The sequence below is a fragment of the Hypanus sabinus genome, unplaced genomic scaffold (genome assembly GCF_030144855.1).
Source record: "Hypanus sabinus isolate sHypSab1 unplaced genomic scaffold, sHypSab1.hap1 H_1, whole genome shotgun sequence".
Classification (NCBI taxonomy): domain Eukaryota; kingdom Metazoa; phylum Chordata; class Chondrichthyes; order Myliobatiformes; family Dasyatidae; genus Hypanus; species Hypanus sabinus.
The window spans coordinates 1,151,553-1,168,139 of NW_026779040.1; positions in this window are offsets into that span (position 1 = coordinate 1,151,553).

Consider the following 16,587-nt stretch of genomic DNA (forward strand, 5'->3'; position numbering starts at 1 on the left):
ACCTACATTACCGTTCTTCAACGGAAGAGAAAACAATGAAACCAAAGCGTCTGAATAGATGCAAAATACTTTTGATTTACAGATGGCCAGCAACAAAGTCATCCCATGTCATGAAAAATTCAATAGGAAAAAAATTTTTAAAATTATTTTAACAATCTTTGGCAGAGGAGTTTACTCAGTGAATATGGTTTCAAACATTCCAACTTTGCTCACAATAAGAGAAACTGGTTCACTAATTTATTACAAAGCAGATAGCAGCTTGATATGGACTAACTTGTACAAAGGGAAAACAATTTATTGGTGCAGCAGATCTGCAGGTTTGCTCCAGAAACGAAAGAGCGCTCACGTACATTGACGTGAAAGTTTGCGTTAGCAATTTGCGAAAATTGTCATCAATACTGCAGCCTGAATTTAAACCTTAGGACTGTTAAGTGATACGCAAATGTTTCGCTCAATCAGCAGCAAGACTGGCAAAGTGTTTGAGTATGACTAGCTCGGATACAGATCGAACCATTACCCTGTTTGATTCATTTTGTGGCGGGTGTCCAGCAGGAAGGATTCTTCAGATTCAAACGGTCAGTAAAACGTCAATAATTTCCAGAAACTCCCGACAGTAAGCGCAAAAACGCGAGAAACTCCATCTTGTGGCGAATGAGAGGTAGATGAATTCATCTCAGCTCCTGTCATCACATAACAACGCCTTAAAAACTTCCAGGATAATCTCCTAATTGCCATAAAGCAAACACTACTCATCTTCATATCAAGTATTGTTTTTTTTTTCATGGCAAAAATACAGATTTAAACTTAATATTAATCTGATGTCCAAGAACACAGAATTCCGTATGCCATCCTTGCACTCTGCTCATCTGCATGCTGCAGAGGCAAATACATATTCTTTCAGAACCCTAACTGTACTCCAGGTAAGCCACGGACAGTATTTCCCATCGACAGTCACTGAATCTGGCACAGAACACATTCGATGATCCGTCTCGACCTCTGACTCTGTGACTGGATTCGATACATACTAAATGCTAAGATACATGGTACTTGAGGGAGAAAAACAGAATTTTTTACCAGATACCTGGAATGTAAACAATTAATTATCACAGAAAAGCACAAAAACAATCGAAATTTCTTTGTAGCTGTCCATTTTAATTCTACTTCGCAAACCCTTCGCGATATTTTAATCCATGACTCCTCTGCGGTCGCAATGACGCCACGCTCAGGTTGGAGGAACAACAACACATATTCAGTCTGGATAGGTTTCATTCCGATAACATGACCATCGATTTTTCAGACTTCCAGTAATTTTCTGCTCCAACCCCCAACTTTGCCGTTCCCAATTCCTATTTCCTTCTCTCTAATTATCGCCTTAGTTGCTCCTCACCTCGCTCCGGTGGTATTCCTCCTTCCCTTTCTTCCTATGTGTTCTACTGTCCCCAATCAGTCCTTCAGCAGTCCTTCATGTCTCCTTCACCAATCAACTTCCCATCTCTTTACTTCACCGCTCCAGCCCCTCCCGATTTCACCTTGTACATCTTTCTCTACACTTTCAAGCTGATTTTTTTCACAGTTCTGATGAGAGGTCTGATTCTAAACCTTAGAATATTTACTCTTGTCCATTTTTGCACTGTCTTGCTGAGTTCCTCGAGCATTTTGTGCGAATTGCTCTCTAAGTACAATGTACATCACCTGCAGATTTTATTGTGCCTGATGTAATATTGCTATCGTAGTATGTGTTGTGTTCCAAGGTTCTGGTAAAGACCAGAATTGAGACAATATGAAGCACCCCTCTGTTATCCAGTACTGAAGCTATTTAAAACTAAGTAAAGATGGTTCCACTTGAATAACGGAAACATGTTACTGCAGACAGAAGAAGTGTCTGCTGTAGCAAAATATTTCCGGAAGCGAATTTGATCCGGTCAATTGTGCCGAACTGACAGGGATCGAACGAAACTTTGCAATTAGCCAAGGAAAAGGGAGGATCGGGCCTACCTTCACTAACGATTGCGAATTTGCAGCACGGTTGAGACCTCTGATATGTTGGAGCAACCCATCATATGACGCCCAATGGAAAAAAAAACATTGAGAATAGTATAGTTCTCATCACCAGACACGCAATTGTGTCTGACAACTACCTACAAAGGTGCATAAATACTGTTGATAACCCATGGGTGAAATGGACTCTTAAAATATGGATCACTTTTACAAAATAATATAAAATACAGGGAGATATTGCATTTCTTACATGCGGTGCATATGACTCGGATTTTCCGCTGAATAAAATGGTTGCTAGATTTAAGGACAGTTCTTAACAGTTCGTTGCAATATAAATAAAGAAGGAACACTGTTCAGTTTTGAAATGCATAAAAGTAAACTTTCTTCGGAAAACCAAGACTTTTATCGGTATTTACAGATGCGATGATATGTTAATAGGACGGTTAAAGATGTAACCAAGGCAAGTACATGTTTGATAGAGCTATTTTGAAAAGCATATAATTCAGATAATGGTTGTCGACTAATTTCAAGCGTATATAATGGTGTGTCCAATCTTAAAACACATTTGACTTCATATATTAAAACACAATCGGGGAAGGAAGGAGGGACAATTATACCTGAGGAAGAATGCACAATAATATGGAAGTGTAGCAGTTCACAGAAATTGAGGGAGTTTTGATGGAAAAACTTGATAAGATATTTTATTACACAATCTTAGAAATCCCATTATGATCGTACCTTCCCTGTTTGCTGGGTAATTGTGGAAAGCAAAATACAAACCATTATCATATTTTCTGGGAAAGCTGCGATATGAAGGACTATTGGAGTGGGATACAGAATGTCCGACAATACATATATATATATATATATATATATATATATATATATATATGTGAAATACCGTTCGGAAGTAAGACCGCATATTTTGATTATATACATCAAGAATTGATGAACAGAGATGAATATTTTATGAGTATACTGCTGTTTGCAGGTAAAAATACTCTTACCAGGAAATGTTGATAACAGGAGAGCCCAACCGTAAATGCATGGATGGAAATTACAACGGACATTTACAAAATGGAGAATATAACATCTGTTAATCATAAGTTGGAGCAATTTGATTTATACTGGGAAAATTGTTTAACTACATAGCACCTCATAGGCCTGACTTTATCCTAACAGACCAATGAATATGATATACAAAAATATCACTCCTTACTTGTACATAGTTTTCTCCTTTCGCTTGTTCTTTCTTTCATCTCTTTTCTGCAAGAGTATTACACAGATAAATATTATGTGGAGATTTGTGGCATACAGTATATGTAATTGATATATATGTATATCTGAAATACATCTTATGGGGATGTTTGTTTGATGATAATCTTCAATAAAAGATAAATATTTAAAAAAGGATGAGAGGCATTGATCTTGTGGATAGTCATGGGCTTTTTACCCCCCTGGGGCTGAAATGGCTAACTCGAGAGCGCACAGTTTTAAGGTGCTTGGATGTAGGTACAGAGAAGATGTCAGGGTGAGTTGTTTTTTTTTACCTAGAGGCGGTGAGTGCGTGGAATGGGCAGTCGGCGACGGTGGTGAATGCGGATAGGATAGGTGCTTTTCAAAGACTCTTGTATAGGTATGAATCTTAGAAAAATAGACGGCTATATGTAAGTCATGGGTAATTTCTAAAGTAAGTACATGTTGAACACAGCATTGTGGGCCGAAGTGCCTGTATTGTCCTATAGGTTTTCTACGATTCTATGCTTCTACTTAGGAGAACATATGGATCTCCTGGACATAGAAGGCAAAAGAGCCTCTGCAATGAATAGATCCAATCCCAGCAGGCGCTGAGAAAGAGCTGTGCTGTTGCCCTGTGGACACCATTTTCATATTTTGTATAAGGAATTAAGCAGTCCAACTCTGTCTGGCCGGTAGATTCCGCTTGGATTGCTGACTTCCTCCAGTTTGCGTTTGCAAAGATCAATATTTGCATCGTATGCAAAATCACTTATGTTTCTATAAAGCTATTTGCTTTGTCTTGTCGAAACTACTACAGACGAGAGTAAAGAACTTGAGTAGAAATGCATGCGATCTTCTTGATGTTCGCTTGGCTTCCATATATGGTTCAGCAGAGTGTTTACCGTACACAAGAGAACGTATGGTGCATACCGGTGGAATTCTGCATTCACTTTGAAATTCCATGAAACCTTAAGTCTCTACTCTGCACCCAGAGCAAAGGTGGAGAACACTTGGTTGAATGTGGAAACCATGACCTACATCTGTGAATAGTTACCAGAAAAGTTCCGACGAAAGGACATCGAGCTGAACAATTAATTACATTTGTCGCTCTGCCTACAGGGTGATTCTATTCTTCTTTATTATTGATTTAGAAAACCACCTTCCGGAGATATTTTTACGTAATACAAAGATCTGAGACTTGCGATTAACATAGGACCATAAGCCTAAAGGTCATTTGACCCATTGACTCTGTTCCGCCATTTCACCTTGCTGATCTTTCTGTCTGTCACGTGACGGAACTAGCTGTAGACCTTTCAGTTTCCCAGGGAACTTATCCCTAGTAATGGCAAATTCAGAGACATATTCCCAATAATACTCTCGATTATCTAGCATACTGCTTACGTCTTCCATAGTGAAGACAAATACAAACTACTAATTCAGTTCACCCTCCGTTTTGTTGTCCCCGCTCATTATTTTTTCCAGCATCATTTTGCAGCGATTAGAAATCTACACAGGCCTCAGTTTTACTCCTTTAATTTCTGAAAAAAAAACTGTTTGGATCCTCTTTAATATTTGCTAGCATACCTTCGATTTCCATGTTTTCGATTTTCATGCTTTGCTTCTTTCTGATTTTTTTATGTCTGTGTGAGCGTGCGTGTGTATGTCTAAACGTACGTGTGTGCATGTGCGAGCGTGTGTGTGTGTGTGTGCGTGCGTGTGTGTGCGCGCGTGTGTGTGTGCGTGCGTGCGTGTGTGTGTGCGTGTCTGTGTGTGTGTGTTGCACAAGATTGCCAGTGTGCGTAGATTCACCGCATTTATGTAATTCTGTTAGTGTTTAATTTTGTCGAAACAATTACAGGCTGAAATAATAGAGTGGGAGAGCAATGTAAGCGATCTACCGGTTGCTGTTTAATTTTCTTTTACCACCCATTCATCCAGATCATTAGTAACATGAAAAACAGCACTGGAAACAGTGTAGATCCCTGAGGCACACCACTAGTCACCGGCCTCCAACCTGACAAACAGTTATCCACCAATATTCTATGGCATCTCCCATCCAGCCACTGTTGAATCCATTTTACTACTTCAATATTAATACCTAACGATTAAACATTCCTAACTATCCTTCCGTGTAGAACCTTGTCAAAGGCCTTACTGAAGTCCATATAGACAATATCCACCACTTTACCCACGTCAACTACCCCAGTAACCTCATCAAAAATTCAACAAGAATTGTCAAACATGACCTCCCACGCACTGATCCATACTAATCCATGTTGACTGTTCGTAATCAGAAAATGTCTATCCAGATAATTATATATATACCACCTCTCAGGGTATTTTCCATTAATTTACCCACGACTGACGTCAAACACAGGCCGATAATTGCTAGGTTTACTTTAAGGACCCTTTTTACACAATGGTTGCACCTGAGCAATGCGCCCATCTTACGACACCATCCGCATTTCTAATGACATTTGAAATATTTCTGACAGATCCCCTGCTATTTCTACACTAACTTCCCTCAAGGTCCTAGGAAATTCTCCAAAGGACCAATTTTATCCCTCGCTATCCATTTGCAATTGATAGAACGGTAGAAACCCTTTGGATTTATTTTCACCTTATTTGCCAAAGCAACCTCATATCTTCTTTTATCTTTGCTAATTTCGTAGTTAAGATTCTTTTTACATTCTTTATCTTCCTCATGTACCTCATTTACTCCATGCTGACTGTGTTTATTGTAGATCTCTCTCTTTTTCCGAAAAGAGTTTCCAATATCCCTTGCAAACCACGGTTCTCTTTAACTTTTAACCTTTCCTTTCAACCTAACAGGAAGATAAAGATTCTGTACCCAGAAAATTTCAACTTCAACTGTCCTCCATCTCTCTATTACATCCTTCCCATAAAATTGTCCCAATCCACTCCTTCTAAATCGTTTCGCATCTCCTCAATGTTAGCATTTATTCAATCAAAAAACTCAACCCTGGGCCCAGACCAATCGCTTTCCATAATTATATCGAAACTAATGGTATTGTGATCACTGGACCCGGAGTGCTCCCAACACATACCTCCGTCACCTGACCTATCTCATTCACTAACAGGACATCCAACACTGCACGTTCTCTAGTTGGTCCCTCTATGTATTGCCGCAAAAAAAAACAGAACAACTAAACTATCCTGAACACATTTTACAAACTCCAAACCGTCCAGCCATGTTTTTTTTTTACAGAATGGGCTTCTCACTCTGTGTGGAAAATAAAAATCTCCCACATTCACAACCTTGTGCTTACTAGAAATATCTGCTAGATCCTTCCAAATATGCTCTCCAATTGTCGCTCCCTACTAGGTGTTTTATAATACACCCCTATAAGTGTTACAACACCTTTCCCATTCTTCAATTCCACCTAAATCGTCTCCCTAAACGAGCACTCTAATCTATCCTGTCAAAGCACCAGTGTAATAATTTCTCTGATAAGCATTACAACACCTCGCCCTCTTTCCCCTCCGATTCTATCACATCTGAAGCAACAAAATCCCGGAATATTAAGTTGCCAATCACACCCTTTCAGCAACCATGTTTCATTAATAGCTACATCATCATATTTCCAGGTACCAATCCATGCTCTAAGCTCATCCACTTTTCTTACATTAATGTTCTTAGCATTAATGTAAATGCATTTTAAAAATTTTACACCTCTTATTCTCTGTTTATCCCTAACGGTGCAAACAACTTTATGATGTTCTTTTTCTTCCTTCTCCACTACATCTTCGGTCTGAGCGCTCTACTTCTCTATCACCTGCCTATACTCCCTCACATACAGTCTACAAGCTTTCTCAACCTGTTAACTGATCTCCCGTCTCCCGGTCTCTTCAATTTAATTCCCACCCCCAACCATTATATTGCAATGTCTCCCAGCAGCCTTAGCAAATCTCCCCGCCAGGATATTGGTCCCCCTAAGATTCAAGTGCAACTCGGCCTCTTTGTAAATGTAACCCGTCGTTTTTGTACAGGTATATTTATCAGAACAAATACTATATAACAGACTCTTAAATTCCGATAACGCATCTGCTTCTATAGTAGGGTCAAATATGTGTTTCAGTTCTTTATTTCTCTGTAAATTTTATAACTTTCTATCAGAGCTCCTTTCGGCGCCTGACGCATCAGATATGTCTTAACCTTATCTGAACTACTTGGAGAAACTGGGCGACACGAATTTTCAAAAGTAATTTCACCAACAGTAGGCTATCTGAAACACAAAATACAAAATACGGAAATAATGTATAGAGGATGCAGTGGTAAATACTGTTCCTATCACAGGTGGAAATCAGTTCGCTGACCCCAATTATATTATTTACAGCCCTATCTTGTTATGTTTCATGATTTAGGTAATTTGTCCGTGACGTCATAATGAAATATAGTGAAAGCTTCCGGTCGCTTTTGGCTTATATTGATATCCTTCCATGCTCGGAGTAATAATTCTTCTTGGGCATACATTGGTACTATTTTATTATGGCTACATGCCCTAAGATATAGTTAACTTATCTGATTTGTCGTGTCATTCAAAAGTTTGGGCACCACTGGACAAAATTTCTGTTAATTTGTATGGTTAAGTGAGTAGAACATGAATTGATCTCCAGAAGTCATAGTTAAAGATGAAACATTGTTTGCAACTATTCAAGCAAGATTTGTATATTATTTTTGTTTTGTACAATTTTAAAGTGAAAAAAGGGACGAAGCATCATGGAAAAATTTGGGCATCCCAAGAGAGTCGAGCTCTCAGATAACTTTTACCAAGGTCTCATAACTTAATTAGCTTGTTAGAACTATGGCTTGTTTACAGTCATCGTTAGGAGAGGCCAGGTGACGGAAATTTCAAAGCTTTATAAATACCGTGACTCCTCAAGTCTTGTCCCAACAATCTGCAGACATTGGCTCCTCTAAGCAGTGCTCCTCTAAGCAGTTGCCTAGCACTCTGAAAATTAAAATAAATGATGCCCACAAAGCAGGAGAAGGATATGTGAAGATTGTACATAGCTTTCAGGTAGCCGTTTCCTCAGTTCGTAATACAATTAAGTAATTGAAGTGAACAGGAACGACGGACGTCAAGATGAGGATTGGAAGACCAAAAAAAGTTTCCGAGCGTACTGCTGGTAAGATTGCTAGAACGGCAAATCAGAACCCCCGCCTGACAGCAAAAGTCCTTCAGGAAGATTTAGCAGATCCTGGGGCGTTGGTTCTACTGTGCAGCGACGCCTTCACAAATATGACCTTCGCGGATGAGTCATCAGAAGAAAACATTCCCTGCGTCCTCACGACAAAATTCAGCATCAGTAGTATACAAAGGAACATTTAAACAAGCCTGATGCATTTTGAAAACAATTGCTGTGGACTGACGAAGTTAAAATAGAACTTTTTGGCCGCAATGAGCAACGATATGTTTGGAAGCAATACTGCCCAGAATTTCATGAAAAGAACCCTTCTCCAATTCCTAAACACGGGGGTGGATCGATCATGCTTTGGGCTTATGTTACTGTCAGTAGCAAGGGAGAATTTCACTGGTAGAGTGAAGAATTAATTCAACTATATACTAGTAAATTCTGGAAGCAAAATTCACACCATCTGTATAAAAGCTGAGGATGTAAAGAGCATGGCTTCTACATCAGGATAACGATCCTAATCACACCTCTAAATCCACAATGGTCTATCTCAAGAAGTGCAAACTGAAGGTTATGCCGTAGCCCTCACTGTTTCCCGATTTAAACATAATCGAAAATCCGGGGATAGCCCTCAAAAGCGCACTATATGCAAGACGGCCCAACAATATTATAGAACTTGAAGCCTTTTGCAAGGAGGAATGAACGAAAATTCCCCCAAACAAGAATTGAATGACTCTTGGTTGGCTACAGAACGTGCTTACAATCTCTGATACTTACCAAAGGGGCCATTGCAAATTACTGACCATGCAGTGTTCCCAACCTTTTGCTTTGGGCTGTTTTTCCTTTTTTAATGTTAATTTGAAAATGTAAAAGATGGAAATAAGGAAGTAATCATGCTTAAAATATTAATGTCCCATCTTTAACTTTATGCCTTTTGGAAATCAGATCATATTTCATTTGCTTAGCTATTCACAGTAACAGAACCTTGGTCCAGGGGTGCCGAAACATTTGCATGTCACTGTACGTACCATGCAATGGGTTCACAACACACGTAATTTAGCAGTTAGCAATAGAAGAAAGAAATCTGATAGAACAGTGTTCCTTGTGAAGTTGGCTTATTTCCAGAGGTAAACGAGGATATATGCTGAATTAATGAGGGTGTGGCAGTGCGTGAGGTTATTTCCTGCGATGGAGTTGGCTGCAATCACAACTCTCTGAAATACCTTGCAACTCAACTTACAACACATCATACGGCGTGGATGAACAAAACCAAATTAAAGTACGACTGACCACCTGTACACACTGCACTAGAATATGTGTATATGTAATCGGACTCTGCAGTCACCGAGAAGGCTCACCAATATACAATCCTTTCGGAGAATATTATACCGAACTCAGAACTGAATTCCCTACTATTCTTTTTAAGTCTACCAATTGTAATATCAAGAGAGAATTAGAAAATGCTGCAATGCTGACCATACAGATTGATTCCTCATTCTTCAGCCTTGCAGCAGGCCAATAAAGACCGAAGTGCATTTGAAATTCCAAAGCTCTAAACTGCATCCTAAATCGGGGGATTGGTCAGACATGAGTTGTTTTCTTTGTAGTGATATAGCAATCAATAATGAATTCTAGTAAACTGCTGTTTATGCAACGCTGGATAAAATGGAATGACCACATAGCAGATAAAAAAGTGGTAAACTGCAGTGTTGGTAACAGATAGTTCTAGTCTTATTAGGTTCAAAAATATTCGAACTAAAATTTGAAATATAAAGTGAACTTTTGTAATCTCACGCACGATTACAAGCATGACAATAATTTCATACATTCTAGGACAGAAACAGCCACAGCATATACAGCGTACAAAGAAATGAAACGTGTAGGTAATAAAGATCGATACGGCTGAATGGTTAATGCATTTCATGTGTATACATCCCAGGCAGGGTAAAGGTAATGGTGGGGGGGGGATGGGGGATGCGGTTGACAAGTAGCTGAACGAGAATAATGAAAAAAATGGGGCGAGGAGATTTCTATCCTGGAATCGATTCAAGCTGCACAGGTCAGCATCTAATGAATAAAGAGTTTGATATGAATGTGATAGAAATAGTCACTGAGATAATTGTTCAAGACAAGAAAGGCAGAGATTGAATATACAACCAATATATTTTATCCAGTGTTCTTAATGCTCGAGGGTATATTTCAGACTGACAGCTGCGGGTTTTTTGAATACATTGCAGGCTAATGTTGGAAGCAGAGAAAGGTAGAGACTTTCAGGTATGGAGAGGGCAATATAATGAGCCCGGGGACATGTTTCTTTAGTTGATTGAACTAGATTCCATGAAGTACATTCTATTTCTTGCACGGAAGAGAAAACTTTGGAAACAGTGTGTGTTAATCAATGAAAAGTACTATTTTTTTTTTTACAGCTGGCCTGCAACAATATCATCCAAGGTCCTGAAAATTTCAGCAAGCAAGTTATTTTAACAATCTTTGGCAGAGGGGTTTAGTCAGAGAATATGGTTTCAAACATTCCAACTTTGCTTGCAACAAGAGAACGTGGTTCACTAATTTATTATAAAGTAGTTAGCAGCTTGATATAGACTAACTTTTGCAATGCCGAGACAACTTGTTGGTGCAGCAGATGTGCAAGGGTACTCTTGGAAAGGAAGAGAGCGCCCATCTATCGCCGTGACTTTTTGCATTAGCAATTTGCAAAGATTTTCATGAATACGACTCCCTAATACAAACCTTAGGACTTCGAAGACTAAATCCACACTACGTCGGTTAAATCCGTAACCGAAGCATTTTCTTTTCGTTTTTACCCTCCGTCTACACTAAAACGGCGTTTTCGTCCCCTGAAACCACAGCTTTTCAGAAACACTTTCCAGGGTGGAAATTTTTGAAAACGCTGCACGGGCAGATCAGCGTGGACAGGGTACCCGGAGAAATCTGAATACGCTATCAGATGGCAGCGGACTATTTCATTACTTTCTTAAAAGGAAACTAACAATTTCAGAACAGACGGCAACGATACTGAATCCAGAAGAGTTAGAAATGTACTCACCGAATACTTTGACCCATAACTTACTGAATTAATAACTATACTGTACGCACTTGGCCCTGTTTTCTGTCCTTGCTCGTATGAATGTGGTTTACCTATTTATGCAAGTACTTCTCTGACAATAGATGTGTAACATTGTATAGAAATACAAGATAACACTGATGTAGACAAGTTTTATACATTTAGCAAGGTTCTTTGTTAATGCAACAGAGTAAGTCAGTTTTGCAAAGTTCGTCGTCAGCCGGGTCAATCTGTCCTTGAACTCCTGTTGGTTGCCGCCGTACGCTCCAGTATTTTTTTTTTAGTTTTACGTTCTCCTGCGCGAGAGTCAACAGCTGTCCGTCATTTTAAGTTTTTCTAGACTGTAACTACACAAAAGTGCACTTTCACAGCGAAATTCGACACCAAACATGTCGCTTGTTTTCGGTAGATGTGTCCTGCGCATGCGCAGCAGGAGGAGATTCGCCGAAATCTCCGTTGCGGTGAGGATTGCGATATTTTCCAAAACGCTCAGTGTGGACGCATATCGTTTTTACGCGAAACCGGTGTTTTCCAAATTAACCGGCCAAGTGTGGATGTAGCCTAATTTACATGCAAATATTTCGCTTAATCAACATCGAGACTGGCAAAATGTTTGAGAACAGTTAGCTGGGATACAGACTGAAACATTAACCTGTTTGAGGAGAGTGGCGGACAGGAAGAACTCTTGAGTTTCAAACGATGGGTAAAACGTCAGTAATTTCCAGAAATGCCCTGCAGTGAGTGCGAGATCGCGAGCCTTTGTGGCGAATAAGTTTAGACGAATTCATCTCAGCTCCTGTCAGTCAGGATAAGAAATATCCAGGATAAGCTTCTAATCATCGTAAAGCAACTTCTAATCATCTTCTAATCAAATAAATGTGTTGATTTTTTCACGGCAAAAAATCCAGATTTAATCTTAATCTTCTGATGTCGAAGATAACAGAGTTCCATATGTTCTCCATGCATTCTGCTCATTCATCTGCAAGCCGCAGTTGCAAATACCTATTTCGTCAGTGTCCTGGCTGTTCTCCAGTGATGCCATGGACAAGATTTCCTATCGACACTCACTGAATCTGGCACGGAACACATTCAATGTTTGGTCTCGAACATTGACATTGTGACTGGATTCGATACATTCTCAATGCGAAAATACATAGAACATGCGGGGTAAAAACTGAATTTTATGGGAAACCCGAAATGTAAACCGTTAATTATCACAGAAAAGCACCAGAATATTTTGGATAACTCTGTAGTTATCCATTTTAAATCTACATCGCATTCCCTTCCCGACATTTTAGTCCACAACTCCTCTACTGTCGCAATGAGGCCGCACTCAGGTTGAAGGAGCAACGCCTTATAATCAGTCTGGGTAGGTTCCATCCCGAAGAGACGACCATCGATTTTCTGGCCCTCTTTCACCATCCACATTCCTATTTCCTTCTCTCTATTTATCGCCTTAATTACTCATCACTTCCCTCTGGTGTTACACTTCCTTCCCTTTCCTCCTTTGTGTTATACTGTCTGCAATCTGTTCTTTGTGTCTTTCACCAATCAGCTTCCCAGTTCTTTACTTCACCGCTCCAGGCCTTCACGATTTCACTTTGTTCTTCTTCCTCTACTCTTTCCAACTGATGTTTCTTCGTTGTCCTGATGAAGGTTCTGATTCTAAATCTTCACCTATTTACTCTGGCTTTACCCATTAATGAACTTTGGCTTGCCATGTTCCTGGGACATTTTCTATAAATACAGTTTACACCAACTGCAAAATTTCCTTGTGCCTGAGGTAATATTGCTATCGTAGTATGTGTTCTGTTCCAAGGTTCTGGGAAAGACCAGAATTGGATATGAAGCACCTCGCTGTTATCCAGTACTGAAGTAATTTCAAACTCAGGAAGCAAGGGAGTAATTTCACTTGAATTACGGAAACATGTTACTGCAGTCAGAAGGGGAAGGTTCTGCTGCAGCGAAATATTTATATAGGCATCCTTCGGCCTCGTGAGACCATGGATTTGCGTCTTGGAATGTTTTTTTCCAGCCTGGGCAGGTTTGTATAGGACAGGCAGTTGCCCAAACTGGTAGTTACCACGTCACTGATGTATTCCAAGGGAAGGGTACCAGTGTCAGAAGGTTACCAGTATCGTCGCAGAGCAAAGTGTTGTTAAGTGCCTTGCTCAAGGACACAAACACGCTGCCTCAGCTGAGGCTCGAACCAGTGACCTTCAGGTTACTAGTTCGGTGCCTGATCCACAAGACCACGCGCCAACACAGCGAAATATTTAAGGAAGTGAATTTGTACCTGTCAGTTGTGTAGAACTGATGGGGATCAATCTTGCATCAGTAACTTGCTGGATTCTGTCTGTGCATAGCCAATGAACTGACCACTGTATAATTCACCGACCCAAACAATCGCCTGTCCACAAGAAACAGCAGATCGTACATTGCATACGTTTATAAAGAACGTATATTTATGAGTGTTAACTTAACCAAAGAGCTGTAGGAAAAAAAAAGACTCATTATAATCAATGTGCTCAGGTTGGAGGTCAAATTTTCCAAAAGCTTATGTGTCCGATATACTCATATCATTAACTCATAGTCATTGATCTTTGTTGGACTTGCCCAACTTGTCTCCTCCGCATTCTCGCGGATCGAATCCTACTGCCGGTTCTCTCGACCTTCCACTCTCTTCATCTCTCGTCGCAAAATCAGAACTCAAACAACCTTAGTCTCCGTCACAAAAAAACTCGCTGCCAGCAACCTTCTCCTAGTTCCACAATCCTGATTCGTTGATACAATATTCCAAAGTCTGCCTTTTCTTTAACGGTAACCAATATAGGCTGAAAACGGACAGAGTGAAGTTACAGAATTGCTAAAATATAATACCTGCTGCAGTACGGTGAAAATTTGAACCAGTGCGTTACACGTTCCACCCCCCTCCCCACCCAAAACACAAATGGTCATTTACTCATCAGTTTGCACTTAATTGCGAAAAGAATTCCATGATGTTCGGATCAACAATCTATTTTTAAATTATTGTGACATTTGTCAGTACGAGGAATGACACAACTCTCTTTCCCAACGGTAGGTTAGACGCTAATCTCTCTCCTTCCAGCATTATCAATATCACTTGACTCTGCTCGGCTTCATCCGCAGTTTCATTGAAGCCCAGGCTCCCTTCATTTTTCAGCCGCAGTACTGCCTGTCCACCTCCAGTCAAACTTGCTACGTTCCCTTGACAAAGTTTGGGAAATTCTTCATCAATTATTGAGTAGTTTTGCTTAAGTTAACATATACCGTAACTCCATTTCCGCATCATCTGAGTCCTTACAACATTCAGCCCTTAGGTCCAGACCTCATCACCGATTGGCTTTCTGCTCTCCCATTTTGCCAGTGTTCTCCAATTAGGCGTATGATCTCGGTAAGGCTCCGAGTCAACACTTATATTTTATCCTGGACGCAAAATGGGTATCCGATTAAGTATTTTGACAGGCCCATTCCTCAACTTCTGACTTCAGACAATATCTAGCCAATCTGGTTCCACTCCGTAAGGAGTAACCAGTCAGAGCTCAGTCAAATTATGTTTGTCTGATGGCATCAAATTCCATGAATCTTGTTGTGAGGCATCAATGGAGATAACCTCATCTTTTGATCATAACTCTTGTAGTTTCCGTGATTCTGCTCGGCAGCAGAGACCTTTGGTATTTCATGAACCTGCTGCAATGCCATTCTCATATCAGACGAATATTCAAGGTATGATTTATTGTGGCAAGTCTTCCTCAGCAGTCTCAACGCAGAGGTCGACAGGCAACCTCGCTTCGCGCCCAAACATCAAATAATATGGCGACTATCCAGTAGCTTCATTCTATGTACAATTTTGGCAATGTACCAGATGCATAATATGCTGGCTTCCTTCATAGTGAAAATCTACTGGGAACGTCGATGCTTGACTGGAAGAGACGTGAACCGGCTCAATTTTGGTTCCTCAACTACAGCTTGTTCCAGTCTCTCAGTAGAGGCGTAACCGAGTGTTTCGACTTTTCAAATTGGGACAGATCCTTTTTCGCAACTGCTAACAAAACGTCACCTATACCACTGTCATCTCGCTGAGCGGCGGCCATTTCCCAAGGATTCAGCACAGGCAGCTGCTCCGTTCGCAGAGTAGTCAAATTGCAGTAAACTTGTAGAATGTGGGGAGGATGGGAGAAAGTGGGAGAGAGAAAGAGAGAACGTGAGAGAAAGAAAAAAAGTGAGAAAGAGACAGAGGGAGAGCAGTCATAGGTGGAACAAACTTGTCCCACATTTAGTGATACTGTCGAAATCTGCATGGCTGCATCTATGTAATACAGGAGGTCTGGGACAAACTCACAGTGAATATATGGAGCATGATCTGACGAAGGTAGTCCATGACATTACTTCTGCCCATGCTATAGCTGTACCTTGTCGACATGGATTTAATAAGTCGTTTCCAGACAGTAGTCCCATTCAGATTTTCTCGATTCTTCGCTCTTAAACTTTGCTTATCAGTACAAGACAGAATAAAGTATTCATCTGACGTATTTTGTTTGCAGGTTCGTCGGTTCTGTTTTTCTGTAGATATTGTAGGGAATCACTGCATTTTGCGATACAATAAACTGCTGTAATATTCTGATATTGCTTACGAGTTTGTTGCATTTTGCTATGAGCATTACATATTATGTCGTAGCTCTTCAAAGAATGCGGTGCATTTGTTCGGATTTCAGCAAACGAAGCAATAAGGCTTGGAATTGGGCAGCAGTTACTCACAAAGAAATGAGAAGTCAATCATTTACACGCTTTTCTTGTATGAGAAGAATCTGCGAAAGATTTATTTTCGTTGAAGGTTTGCAGAGTATATGACTGGCATTTATAAGATGTTATTCATAGATATGCTAATGCATTCTGTGAAGTCTGGAGTGTACAGATCCCTGTCAAAGACCTGAATAACCTTCAGCTGATAAAAATGTAAACTGCTACGATGCAGAGCCACTGCAATCTCAGTAGCATTAATGCTTCAAAATAAATAATGCTTCAAAATATAAGCATCTGTATCTTTCAATCCCTGAATCACAGAGTTAATCATCCTCTGGAAAGTCCCT